This window comes from Musca domestica, unplaced genomic scaffold, assembly GCF_030504385.1.
Source record: "Musca domestica strain aabys unplaced genomic scaffold, Musca_domestica.polishedcontigs.V.1.1 38, whole genome shotgun sequence".
Classification (NCBI taxonomy): Eukaryota; Metazoa; Arthropoda; class Insecta; order Diptera; family Muscidae; genus Musca; species Musca domestica.
In genome coordinates this window covers 492115-506286 of record NW_026712324.1, presented here as the reverse complement: position 1 = coordinate 506286, position 14172 = coordinate 492115, and positions in this window count along the sequence as shown.

Here is a 14172-nt window from a genome sequence, read left to right as displayed (position 1 = left end):
AGCAACAGAGGCTCTTCTAGCCATAGCAGAGCAACAGAGGCTCTTCTTGCCATAGAAGAGCAACAGAGGCTCTTCTAGCCATAGGAGAGCAACAGAGGCTCTTCTAGCCATAGGAGAGCAACAGAGGCTCTTCTAGCCATAGAAGAGCAACAGAGGCTCTTTTAGCCATAGAAGAGCAACAGAGGCTCTTCTAGCCATTGAAGAGCAACAGAGGCTCTTCTAGCCATAGAAGAGCAACAGAGGCTCTTCTAGCCATGGAAGAGCAACAGAGGCTCTTCTAGCCATAGAAGAGCAACAGAGGCTCTTCTAGCCATAGAAGAGTCACAGAGGCTCTTCTAGCCACAGAAGAGCAACAGAGGCTCTTCTAGCCATAGAAGAGCAACAGAGGCTCTTCTAGCCATAGAAGAGCAACAGAGGCTCTTCTAGCCATAGAAGAGCAACAGAGGCTCTTCTAGCCATAGAAGAGCAACAGAGGCTCTTCTAGCCACAGAAGAGCAACAGAGGCTCTTCTAGCCTAGAAGAGCAACAGAGGCTCTTCTAGCCATAGAAGAGCAACAGAGGCTCTTCTAGCCATAGAAGAGCAACAGAGGCTCTTCTAGCCATAGAAGAGCAACAGAGGCTCTTCTAGCCATAGAAGAGCAACAGAGGCTCTTCTAGCCATAGAAGAGCAACAGAGGCTCTTCTAGCCATAGAAGAGCAACAGAGGCTCTTCTAGCCATAGCAGAGCAACAGAGGCTCTTCTAGCCATAGCAGAGCAACAGAGGCTCTTCTAGCCATAGCAGAGCAACAGAGGCTCTTCTTGCCATAGAAGAGCAACAGAGGCTCTTCTAGCCATAGGAGAGCAACAGAGGCTCTTCTAGCCATAGGAGAGCAACAGAGGCTCTTCTAGCCATAGGAGAGCAACAGAGGCTCTTCTAGCCATAGAAGAGCAACAGAGGCTCTTTTAGCCATAGAAGAGCTTCAGAGGCTCCTCTATCCATAGAAGAGCTTAAGAGGCTTCTCTATCCATAAAAGAGCTTCAGAGGCTCCTTTATTCATAGAAGAGTTTCAGAGGCTCCTCTATCCATAAAAGAGCTTCAGAGACTCCTCTATCCGAAGAAAAGCTTCAGAGGCTCCTCTATCCATAGAAGAGCTTTAGAAGCTCTTTTATCCGTAAAAGAGCTTCAGAGGCTCATCCATCCGTTGAAGAGCTTCAAAGGCTCCTTTATTTATAGAAGAGCTTCAGTGGCTCTTTTTATCCAAAAAAGAGTTTCAGTAACTCTTTTTATCCAAAAAGAGCTTCAGGAGCTATTCTAACCATTGGAAGAGCTTTAGAGGTTCCTCTACTCCTGAGAAGCTGCCCTATATTTTATTCCATCATTGTATGTGAGTATCCTTCCCCTTCCTTCTTTCATTGGTATGCAAATTGCTATTGGCACACACACATACAATCATAAATTTCTGCAGCTACAGCAAAATGCACGAAGTAAACAAACAAACATAAAATTGCCTCGTTTCATTGAAAACTCCTCAAAATGAGATGCAAACAATTTTTGAACACAAACACATTTGGATGTTTGTAATGACGGGCGATGACGGCACCGTCACTGGCGATAATCACCGAAAATCTCAAATGCAAGCCATGAAAATGGGGTAATTAAAAAATCATAGAGAAATGGTAGAAATGGTAACGCCCAATAATTGGCGACCAAATCAGCAGCAGCAGCAGCACCAGTCGTCTGCTATTGAGGTACGACGGGCTGTGGTGGTCTGAATAAACAGCGAAGCACAAATATCGAATGTGGTGGTGATTGATGTCGACCGGACAACTGTAGGTGTGGGTGTTTGTGTGTACTTGATGAACCGAAGGTATTCATCAATGGCTGGGTTGCCGCTTTGCGGGAACTCCATAAAATATTAAAAAATTAAAATAAATTTGGTCGATATTTTTTATTTGGGGGTTAGAAAGTCTTGGGTATGGGGGAATTCGAATTGAAGAGGTACCAAAGTCTAAAATTATAGGCATTTAAAATATAAAAGACGTTTTAAAGTACTTTTGTGGACGAAGACATTCCATAGACCTTCCATGAATTTTGATTTGAGGATTAATTGAAATGCTCAGAGTATATATTGTATGGGTCTATGTAGATCTTTGAAATTTGGTACAAAGTTTGGCAGTGAAAATTCATAAGGCTCTCATGCAGCGTTATAACTTGACTATCGGCAAAGTTTCAGACGTAGTTTTAAGCAGAATAAGCTGGATGGATTCTTGTATATGAAATCTCTCCTCACAACCATGTTCAATATATAAAAGTACCAGATTATATTCGTGTCGACAAAGCCGGTTATCCAAATACTTTTCAACTTAGAAAAATATTAAATATGAGCCGATGGCTTCGATTATCTCCGTTATGCGGAAATCGTATAAAATCCCAAATTAGTCCTACAATAGACCGAGCGGCCACAAAATATTTTTTTTTTTTTTTTGGAAAATCACATCACAAGCACATTTGAACTTAGTTCTCCTTAAGTCTCATGAAGGTATTTTGAAAGACCAATGGGTTAGTAGAAGACTAAACGGCCGTAAAAGAAAATTGTGTTATTCTATGGAAGACCAAGTCGTATAGAAAATCAAGTCTTGTGGAGTGTTCATGGTCTTATGAAGGTCACGTGATCGTATAGAAGTCCAGGTGGTCTAATGGAAAACTAAACCTTAAAAAGTTCACGTCGAATAATGAAATAAGTTGCTCTACAGAAGACCTCGAAGTCTCATAGACGTCCAATGAGTATTGTAGACAATCAAGTGGCCGATTTTAAATCTCAGCATCTCAGCATCTCACACATCACAGTATTTTAGTTTAGCCAAGGTATGGTTTGAAATTGGGATATATCGATACACTCCTCTTTGTACCTCCCCCACAAAGGGTCAAAATTTTGAATGCTCATGAAGCTCATAAAACGCGAAAATAAAATCTGATTCCATTCAGACTTGGTAAATCTCAATATTTCGATCAACACAAGATCTGAACCGATTTCCACCAAATTTGAAGTACTTATTTCTAGGATGAATTCAGTCGGAATTGCCAAAATTCAGCCTATTTGGCCTGATATAAGCTATTTTGTGCACAGAAAACCTGAAATCGGAAAAAGGTTTATATGGAACCTATATCCAAATCTGAACCGATGTTGATAACATTTGGGCTTTATCTGATATCTGACACCAAATATCATTCTTGTGGAGTGCATCTTACGGATACGAGGAATTTAAACAACAACATCGGATGAAACATATGAATGGGAGCTATAGCTAAATCTGCACCGATTTTCACCAAATTCTATGTTCTCGCTTCTAGACTGAATTCGGTCGGATGCGCCAAAATTCAGGCCATTTGGATTGATATTGGCCATTTAGTGCAAAATTAACCCGAAATCGGTTGAAGGTGAGACCAATTTCAGACTGCTGTCATTTCTAAGCCACTCGTCCGACAGCTGTTAAAATTATTCCAGTGGCAGTTCATTATATTGTTTACAAGCGTACAAAAGCATTTTAGTGAGAATTTTCAAGGATAAAAGTTATTCGTGATGGAATTGAAGCGTGGAATTATATTTGGCTGGAATACGACAAGTGGCTATGGTTAGTGCACTCCAGCATTTAAATGTGAAAAGATCTTTTGTGTCTCGTACCATCGCTCCTTACCGTGATACTGGTAGCGTAGCCCGACGCCAAGGAAGTGGACGGAAGGAAACAGCAACATCTGCAGAGATGGTTCGAAAAGTAAAGAAGCGACTTGATCGAAACCTGCGTCGCAGTGGCCGACTATTGTGTCTGGAGTATTTTGGAAAGCATTGTTGGCACTAAAAAATACAAAAAGTGTCGATCACCTGAAGCAAGCGTGTCGCCGGTAATGGGCCAAAATACCGCAGAGCAACATTAGGGCAGTGTGTGACGGTTTTATTGGCCGTTTGAAGGCCATAATTCGTGCCAAAGGTGACCAATTCGAAGAAATCTTAACTTATTCTAAAATTTTTTGCTATTTCCGACATTTCTTGCTTTCCTTCAATGAAATTTAAAAAAATATATAAAATTTATGGAGTTGGATTTTGTTGCAGTTTTTTTTTATATCACCCTGTATATTCGAGCTATCCCTATACCTAAACCGATTTTCACGAAATTTGATGTTCTCGATTCTAGACTGCATTATGTCGGATGTGGCAAAATTCAGGTAATTTAGACTGATATTAGTCATTTGTTGCACAATAAAACCGAAATCGGTTAAAGATATATAAGGGAGCTATATCTGGATTTGAACCTATTCTCACCAATTTCAATGGGGTTCGTCCTTGGGCCAAACAGATGTTGTTTGGAAAATTTCATTTCAATCGGTTAATATATGCGACCTGCATTTTGTTCACAAGAACACATAGACGGACAGACGACAGCCTAAATCGACTCAGAAAGTGATTCTATGGAGATCCTCAAAAGTAACTGCAGCTGGTAAAAGTTTTACTACAGGGTTGCCCATATTCGACGGACCCATCTGGCAACGCCATAACTTTTGACAGAGTTGTCACACCGCTTAATGACATACCGCGTTTGAAGCATCAGTCTAAGCAGATTTTTACCATGAACCAATACACGCCACGCGAGCGCTCTGAAATAGTTGAAATTTTCATTCAACAGAAGAATTCAATTGTGAAAACTCAACGTGCTTTTAAAACATTAAAAAAATGTGAGAAGTGCGCCTTCTAAGAACACCATTAATCGTTTATACGAAAAATTTTCGACTGGTAAGGCTCTTTCTAATCCGAAGAGGCCATATAAAAGTCGACCAAGGCGATCGGCTGAGAATATCGCTGCCGTACGAGCCAGTGTTGAGAGGTCCCCAAGAACATCCCAAAAACGCCGTTCTCAGCAGTTGGGCATGGCTCGGTCCACTTTACAACGGATTATTCGCATTGATTTGCATTTGTTCCCGTACAAAATTCAATTGACGCAAAGAATGTTGCCTGCAGACAAGCCTCGCCGATTGGAATAATAAAAAAAAAAAACATGGGTCCGTCGAATATGGGCAACCCTGTATGAGCCTATCTCGCTTCCTTCTCCATTTTACAAACAAATGCACAAAGATAAAAAAATGTGCATGGCAACCCTCTCCCACCATTATCAGTTGCAGAAGCTCTGGTATTTGATTAACTATGGAATGGAATAATTGCTTCATTTGCAAGTGCAGATATTAAATTTGCACAATAAACAAGCTAATGGATTTTGGCTGGGAATGAAGGAGAGGGGAGAAGGGAAGGAGAGGAGAGCGGGTGGTCAAAAGAAAAGTTGGCGGGGCAAAGAAAGCTAAGTAAATTTTGCGATGCAGTTGTAAAAATGTTGCCTGCAACTTGCAACTGCTGCTGCTATATAATCTCATAAAATATTTAAATCAAGCAATAGTTTAACATTAACAACCCTTCAGACAGGGCCAGGCGACAAGCATCTCAGCCAGATGGAGCTAGGACCTTGGCAGCACAAAAGGAAATTAAAACGAAAGGATATCCATATATGATTTAAATTGGCAACTGAGTGTAACACATACGGATACGTAACGAAGGAGAAGAAGAAGTACCAGAAGGAGTAGAAGAGAGAGAGAGACATGGATAAAGTGTGTGTATGAAATGAAATAAACACAAGTTACATTAATTACTCTAATTAAACAAAATGCTACAGATATTCATCATCGTCGTCGTCTGCTTTGCCTTGCCTTTGCCCCTCTTCCTTATTTGACATGGGAAACAAATTCCAGGATATCTATTTGCCAGCATCTGATAGCCAAGTTTTATGTCGTTGCCCGAAGAGCTCCGGAAAGAGACATCGACGACGACGACGACATTGGCAACGGGTTACAAGTTCAACAAAACTCTTGCTGCAGCTGGTAAAAGTTTTACTTTTAATTACTTTGTGTTCATCATTAGTGCCGGGCGGTGTGGCAAAGCGGGCACGTAAATCATCACATGGCAAACGTTTCGTCATCCATGTGCCGCTGAAGATACGTACCCATCATCACATGCACACGGTGTATACCCATTTGCAGGGAGGGGGCGGAGAAGGGGGTGGAAAGAATTCTCATGGAGGTGGTGGTGGTGGTGATAGCTCCAAGGGTGCCACCAAACAGACAATCTATAAAATAATGGGTTATTCGACTCATCACACCAGTGCGGGGCCAGGTGGAGGAGGAGGCGGCGGAGGTGGCCGTGGTCGTGGCTTTGGCCATGGTTATGGCCACAGTTTTAGACAAGGTCACCGTGGTGGTGGCGGCCCCGCTGAAGGTTATGGTGAAATTAATTACGATGATTACCCCAATACTAGTTGTGCCAGTGGAGGTGGTGGCGGAGGAATTCCCGAAGACTCCCTTGCCCATGGCGACATGATATTCAATCATTATTCCAGACAGGACGATGAAGATGATTATCCCGATTTAGAAGAACTAATCGAAGAGGAGGATGAACATGAGGGTGATGAATGGTTGGAATAGCAACTAATCAATGTTTATTGATTTCCCATGGACGTGTGCTATCGAACTTACTCTATATTCCTTTGGTGAGAATATGTTATAGTTACCTAGAAAGAGAGAAAAAAGGAATGGAAAATAATTTATTGAAACGGATAAGGTGTAATGAAGGATCGGATTAATAAAAATGCTATAAAAGTGTATTATTTGAAATAAAGTGGTTTTTTATTAAAAACAAGTGGTGTTATAAGTCCTCAAAGAGTCTTACGCCGAACTAAGTAGTCATATGGAGGATTATTTGGGCTAAAACGAACAAAGATCAACACAAATACCATTTAATCTCTATAAACCAGAGTTCAGTTTTTTGTTTTTTATTTTTCTCGCGAGTGAAACTTACTCACGAATGAGAGTGCTCGAAAAGTTTACTCCCCACTCTTTTGTTTTACGCTTGCGAATTGCCCCTTTTGAAAACAAGTGGCGAGTCAGCTGTGGCTTGAGAAAATACAATTTCTTAGAAGTACTACAACCGTATAAAAAACAGTTAAAGAGTGCTCAGAAGGAGTAGACTCTGCTCGATTTCGAGTGAATTTCACTTTCGAGTTTTACTCTTTACTTGATTTTGAGAGAGCTTCGAGCTCCTAAACCTATGAAACTTCGAGCTTGTTCTAACATGAAATAAACTACATAAATTGACTCATTGAAGGTAAAATGCTTCCGATCCAAGACAGGTACTATACTGACACCTGAGGGACCCAATAATACTAAGCATTTGTTTTAGTTTAGCCTAAAGGTGCAATGCCATTTTTCATAATACCTACAGCCAGAGCTCAGAAAAGGAATACTCGATTTGTTTTTTTGTTTACTCGCAGAACAACTTCCTATTGACAAGTTGACGATATGGCAAAAACTAAAAGAGTACTAGGCAAGAATATAATCTACTCGATTTATTTTGGATGTTACTCCCATCTAAAACGAGAAAAACTAAACTACTCTCTTTCTTATGCAAGTGGCGTAGAAAAAATAGAGTATATGTTAGTTTTTCAACTCTCTCGACTACTTTCCTTATAATTTGAGTACAGAGAGAGAGAGAAACTCGCATGAGTTCGAGCAGAAAGAAAACCAGTTAGTCTCGATGATCTTAATCGATGATCTTAATGAAGAAAACAAGGTAGGCTCTTAAAATCCAAGTTGTCTAATAAAATAATAAAAAAAAATAAATTATTGTTGTTGCAAATGGTCAGCAACGTTTGTTTATAAGTGGAGAACGATGGTAAAGTTTATCAGGGGGTAAGGCAGGGAATACCTAGGTTTCGGAAAGAGCCACCAATCCTCATCAGTTCCCTTGTTTTTGTCTGGGAAATTCTCCCCAGAAGTTATTTTAAAAATAACTTCTATGACAAAATACATTTTTTACCCAAGTGACGAGATCGTAAGCTCAATAGAAGAGGAACCAAAGAATTAATTATAACTAAAATTCTTTTGGAAAATCTTCTAAATCTTACAACCACACTTCTGATTCTCCACTAATAAACAAACGTTGTTTTTATAAAAACAACAATAAAGGGATTAAGCCTGACCATTTTGCAACAACAAAATTCTATGGTATCACTAACAAACAAAGCCAACACTGTTCTAAAATAAATTATTTTTAATAGAAAAGTGAGTGGTTTTATAAAAGAGAAAATGTTTCCAAAGAAGACCAAGGTGTCATGTTTATGTCAGACCTGCATATTGCCAAAAGATCCAGAGTGCGTATGTTCGCTGAGTACGGACCGTAGAGATATGTCTTCTTGGAGGCTACGTTCGTTTGGCACTGACCGTCGGGAGAACTTTTTTTGTACCCTCCACCATAGTATGGAGGGTATATTAAGATTGTCATTCCGTTTGTAACACCTCGAAATATATATTTTAGACCCCACAAAGTGTATATATTCTTGATCAGCCTAAAATTCGATGTGGATTTAGCGATGTCCGTCTGTATGCCCGCCTGTGGAAATCGCTCTAGCTTCCGAACGAAATGAAGTAGGTTGATAAAATTTGACTCAAATGTATATTATGTCTGCAGGACTTTTCGAATTGAAAATGAGCCATGTAGGTCCACGTTTTGGTACAGCTCCCATATAGTGATACCTCCCTATTTTCGGTAGTTTGATGATTTTAGCGAGATTATTCACCGGAATTGTTTCAAATTTGGTATTTGAAGTTCGTAATGGATACTACAGCCTAAGACAGAAAAGTGTCTGTGCAGGTACACTTCTTCGTATAGCCCCCATATAACGGTACCTGCCGATTTTCGGCATTTTGATGATTTTAGCGAGATTATTCACTGGAATTTTTTCAAATTTGGCATTTAAAGTTCGTAAAAAATACTACAGCCTATGACAGAAAATTGTCTGTGCAGGTCCACGCCTTCGTATAGCCCCCATATAACTGCACCTCTCGATATTCTGTCTTTTAATGATTTTAGCGACATTATTCACCGGAATTGTTTCAAATTTGGTATTTGGAGTTCGTAATGCAGCCTAAGACAGAAAAGTGTATGTGCAGGTCCACACCTTCGTATAGCCCCCATAAAACTGTAACTACCGATATTCAATATTTTGATGATTTTACCGACATTATTCACCGAATTTTTTCAAGTTTCGCATTTGTAATTGTAATGGCTTATAACAAAAGTTACCTATGCAGGTCCACGCCGTCGTATAGACCCTAATATAACATCTACATTCGGTATTTTTATTTATTTTATTTTTTTGAAAAATTGCCGAATTCGATCCAAATGGTACAGGGTATTCAAAGTTCGGCCCGGCCGAATTTACTACTTTTTTTATTTGTTTAATTTGGTATTTGATTTAATATTTCGGAGTCTGAGGATCTTGGTTCAAAAGGACAAACTAATTCAAGTTTTTGGGCTTGTAAGAAAGTAAAAAAATAGTTTCTGGTCTGAGGGTCATGGTAAAAAAAATGTTTTAAAAATCCATGATTCGGCATCTGAGGCTCTTACATTTTTCATCGAAAGGTTGTGTTGTAAAAACGTTAAAAAAATTAATATTTCTGGGTCTGAGCATCTTGGTTCAAAAATGTCAAAACAATTCACATTTTTTGGGCTTGAGGGTCTTAATAAAAAAAGTTTTAAAAAGTTGACCATTTTGTCTCTAAGAGGTTGGTTACGAAAATGTTTATATCCGCGTTTTTTAGTTTGGAGGGGTCTCGGTTAAAAAATGTTGCAAAATCCATGTTTTGAGTCTGTTTTGATAGGAAAATGTAAAATATTTTTATAGTTTGGACGGTCCTGGCAAAAAAAAGAAATGTTTTAAAAATCCACGTTACTGGATCTGGAGCTCTTGGTTGAAAGCTTTTTGATGACTCTAAATTTTTGGGTCGGAATGTTATATTTAAAAAAAAATAAATATTTCTGGTTCTGAGAGCCTTGGTTCAAAAATGTCAAAACCATTTAGGTTTTCGGGCTAGAGGGTCTTGGCAAAAAACATTTAAAGTTAAAACGAAAACGTTAAAAAATCCACATTTATAGTTTGGTGGGCCTTGGTGAAAAAATGTTTTAAAAATCCATATTTCTGAGTACCTCAGATCTTCGTTATTATTTTTTTTTTTTAAATTCTGAATTATTGGGCCGGAAGCAATTTTTTAAATTTTTAAAAAATCTATATTTCGGCGTCTGAAGTTCTTGGTTTAAAAATCTGAAAATAATTAACATTTTTGGGCTAAGGGTCTTAGTAAAAAAGTTCAAAAATCCTCGTACTTTTGGGTCTGAAGGTTTTGGTAGCAAAAAATCAATATTTACAGTTTGGAGGGCCTTGATTAAAAAAAGTTTTAAAAATCCAAGTTTCGGGATCTGCAGCTCTTAAATTTGTGTTTGAGGGTCGCAATTTAAAAATGTCAAAACTATTTATTTTTTTGGGCTTGAGTGTCTTCTTGGTAAAAAAGTTAAAAAACTTATGTTTTTTTGTGGTATCAAAATGTTAAAAAATCCACATTTATAGTTTGGTTGAAAAAATCACATTCATAGTTTGGAGGGTCTTGGATAAGAAATGTAGGTTCCAGGGTCTGAGGGCCTTGGATAGAAAAAAAACACATTTTGAGTACATATGTACGTTTTGGAGTGTGAGGGTGAAATAAAAAAATATAAATCCGAGGGCTTTGGATCAAAAAAAAAAAAAAAAATAAATAAATAAATAAATAAAATAAAAAAAATACAAAAAAAATGTTTTTGGATATTAGGGTCCTGTTGTAAAATTCGTAAAAAACCGAATTTTTGGTTTGTCAGGGTCTTGGTTAAAATATCCTCGTTTTTTCCAAAGTCTTTTTTAAGTCTAATAACTTATTATTATTTAAAAAAAAAAGTTTTTCCCAAATTCTCGTAAAAGAGATATGTTTTTTTGGTATCAAAATGTTGGTTGAAAAAAATTCACATTCATAATTTGGAGGGTCTTCATTAAAAATGTAGGTTCCAGGGTCCGAGGGCCTTGGATAGAAAAAAAAAAAGAACACAATTTGGGTACATATGTACATTTTGGAGCGTGAGGGTCTGAAATAAAAAAAATATAAATCCGAGGGCTTTGGATCCAAAAAAAAAAAAAAATAATAATAATAATAATAAATAAATAAATAAATAAAAAAAAATTTTTGGTCTCAGGGTCCTGTTGTAAAATTCGTAAAAAACCGAATTTTTGGTGTGTCAGGGTCTTGGTTAAAATATCCACGTCTTTTTCCAAAGCCTTTTTTAAGTCTAATAAATTATTATTTTTTAAAAAAAAACTTTTTTCCGAATTCTCGTAAAAGAGATTTTTTTAAATTCATAATTTTATAAATTCACAAAAATTGTATTCCTAGATTTCCCTCCAAATGACCTTGAATAATAAAAATCCCCCCTCTGGCCCATATTAACACCTGCACTTCAAAATATAACGCACACCTTATTTATGATGAAATTAAATTTTACAACAACTATCGAATGTGGTGGTGATTGATGTCGACCGGACAACTGTAGGTGTGGGTGTTTGTGTGTACTTGATGAACCGAAGGTATTCATCAATGGCTGGGTTGCCGCTTTGCGGGAACTCCATAAAATATTAAAAAATTAAAATAAATTTGGTCGATATTTTTTATTTGGGGGTTAGAAAGTCTTGGGTATGGGGGAATTCGAATTGAAGAGGTACCAAAGTCTAAAATTATAGGCATTTAAAATATAAAAGACGTTTTAAAGTACTTTTGTGGACGAAGACATTCCATAGACCTTCCATGAATTTTGATTTGAGGATTAATTGAAATGCTCAGAGTATATATTGTATGGGTCTATGTAGATCTTTGAAATTTGGTACAAAGTTTGGCAGTGAAAATTCATAAGGCTCTCATGCAGCGTTATAACTTGACTATCGGCAAAGTTTCAGACGTAGTTTTAAGCAGAATAAGCTGGATGGATTCTTGTATATGAAATCTCTCCTCACAACCATGTTCAATATATAAAAGTACCAGATTATATTCGTGTCGACAAAGCCGGTTATCCAAATACTTTTCAACTTAGAAAAATATTAAATATGAGCCGATGGCTTCGATTATCTCCGTTATGCGGAAATCGTATAAAATCCCAAATTAGTCCTACAATAGACCGAGCGGCCACAAAATATTTTTTTTTTTTTTTTGGAAAATCACATCACAAGCACATTTGAACTTAGTTCTCCTTAAGTCTCATGAAGGTATTTTGAAAGACCAATGGGTTAGTAGAAGACTAAACGGCCGTAAAAGAAAATTGTGTTATTCTATGGAAGACCAAGTCGTATAGAAAATCAAGTCTTGTGGAGTGTTCAAGGTCTTATGAAGGTCACGTGATCGTATAGAAGTCCAGGTGGTCTAATGGAAAACTAAACCTTAAAAAGTTCACGTCGAATAATGAAATAAGTTGCTCTACAGAAGACCTCGAAGTCTCATAGACGTCCAATGAGTATTGTAGACAATCAAGTGGCCGATTTTAAATCTCAGCATCTCAGCATCTCACACATCACAGTATTTTAGTTTAGCCAAGGTATGGTTTGAAATTGGGATATATCGATACACTCCTCTTTGTACCTCCCCCACAAAGGGTCAAAATTTTGAATGCTCATGAAGCTCATAAAACGCGAAAATAAAATCTGATTCCATTCAGACTTGGTAAATCTCAATATTTCGATCAACACAAGATCTGAACCGATTTCCACCAAATTTGAAGTACTTATTTCTAGGATGAATTCAGTCGGAATTGCCAAAATTCAGCCTATTTGGCCTGATATAAGCTATTTTGTGCACAGAAAACCTGAAATCGGAAAAAGGTTTATATGGAACCTATATCCAAATCTGAACCGATGTTGATAACATTTGGGCTTTATCTGATATCTGACACCAAATATCATTCTTGTGGAGTGCATCTTACGGATACGAGGAATTTAAACAACAACATCGGATGAAACATATGAATGGGAGCTATAGCTAAATCTGCACCGATTTTCACCAAATTCTATGTTCTCGCTTCTAGACTGAATTCGGTCGGATGCGCCAAAATTCAGGCCATTTGGATTGATATTGGCCATTTAGTGCAAAATTAACCCGAAATCGGTTGAAGGTGAGACCAATTTCAGACTGCTGTCATTTCTAAGCCACTCGTCCGACAGCTGTTAAAATTATTCCAGTGGCAGTTCATTATATTGTTTACAAGCGTACAAAAGCATTTTAGTGAGAATTTTCAAGGATAAAAGTTATTCGTGATGGAATTGAAGCGTGGAATTATATTTGGCTGGAATACGACAAGTGGCTATGGTTAGTGCACTCCAGCATTTAAATGTGAAAAGATCTTTTGTGTCTCGTACCATCGCTCCTTACCGTGATACTGGTAGCGTAGCCCGACGCCAAGGAAGTGGACGGAAGGAAACAGCAACATCTGCAGAGATGGTTCGAAAAGTAAAGAAGCGACTTGATCGAAACCTGCGTCGCAGTGGCCGACTATTGTGTCTGGAGTATTTTGGAAAGCATTGTTGGCACTAAAAAATACAAAAAGTGTCGATCACCTGAAGCAAGCGTGTCGCCGGTAATGGGCCAAAATACCGCAGAGCAACATTAGGGCAGTGTGTGACGGTTTTATTGGCCGTTTGAAGGCCATAATTCGTGCCAAAGGTGACCAATTCGAAGAAATCTTAACTTATTCTAAAATTTTTTGCTATTTCCGACATTTCTTGCTTTCCTTCAATGAAATTTAAAAAAAATATATAAAATTTATGGAGTTGGATTTTGTTGCAGTTTTTTTTTATATCACCCTGTATATTCGAGCTATCCCTATACCTAAACCGATTTTCACGAAATTTGATGTTCTCGATTCTAGACTGCATTATGTCGGATGTGGCAAAATTCAGGTAATTTAGACTGATATTAGTCATTTGTTGCACAATAAAACCGAAATCGGTTAAAGATATATAAGGGAGCTATATCTGGATTTGAACCTATTCTCACCAATTTCAATGGGGTTCGTCCTTGGGCCAAACAGATGTTGTTTGGAAAATTTCATTTCAATCGGTTAATATATGCGACCTGCATTTTGTTCACAAGAACACATAGACGGACAGACGACAGCCTAAATCGACTCAGAAAGTGATTCTATGGAGATCCTCAAAAGTAACTGCAGCTGGTAAAAGTTTTACTACAGGGTTGCCCA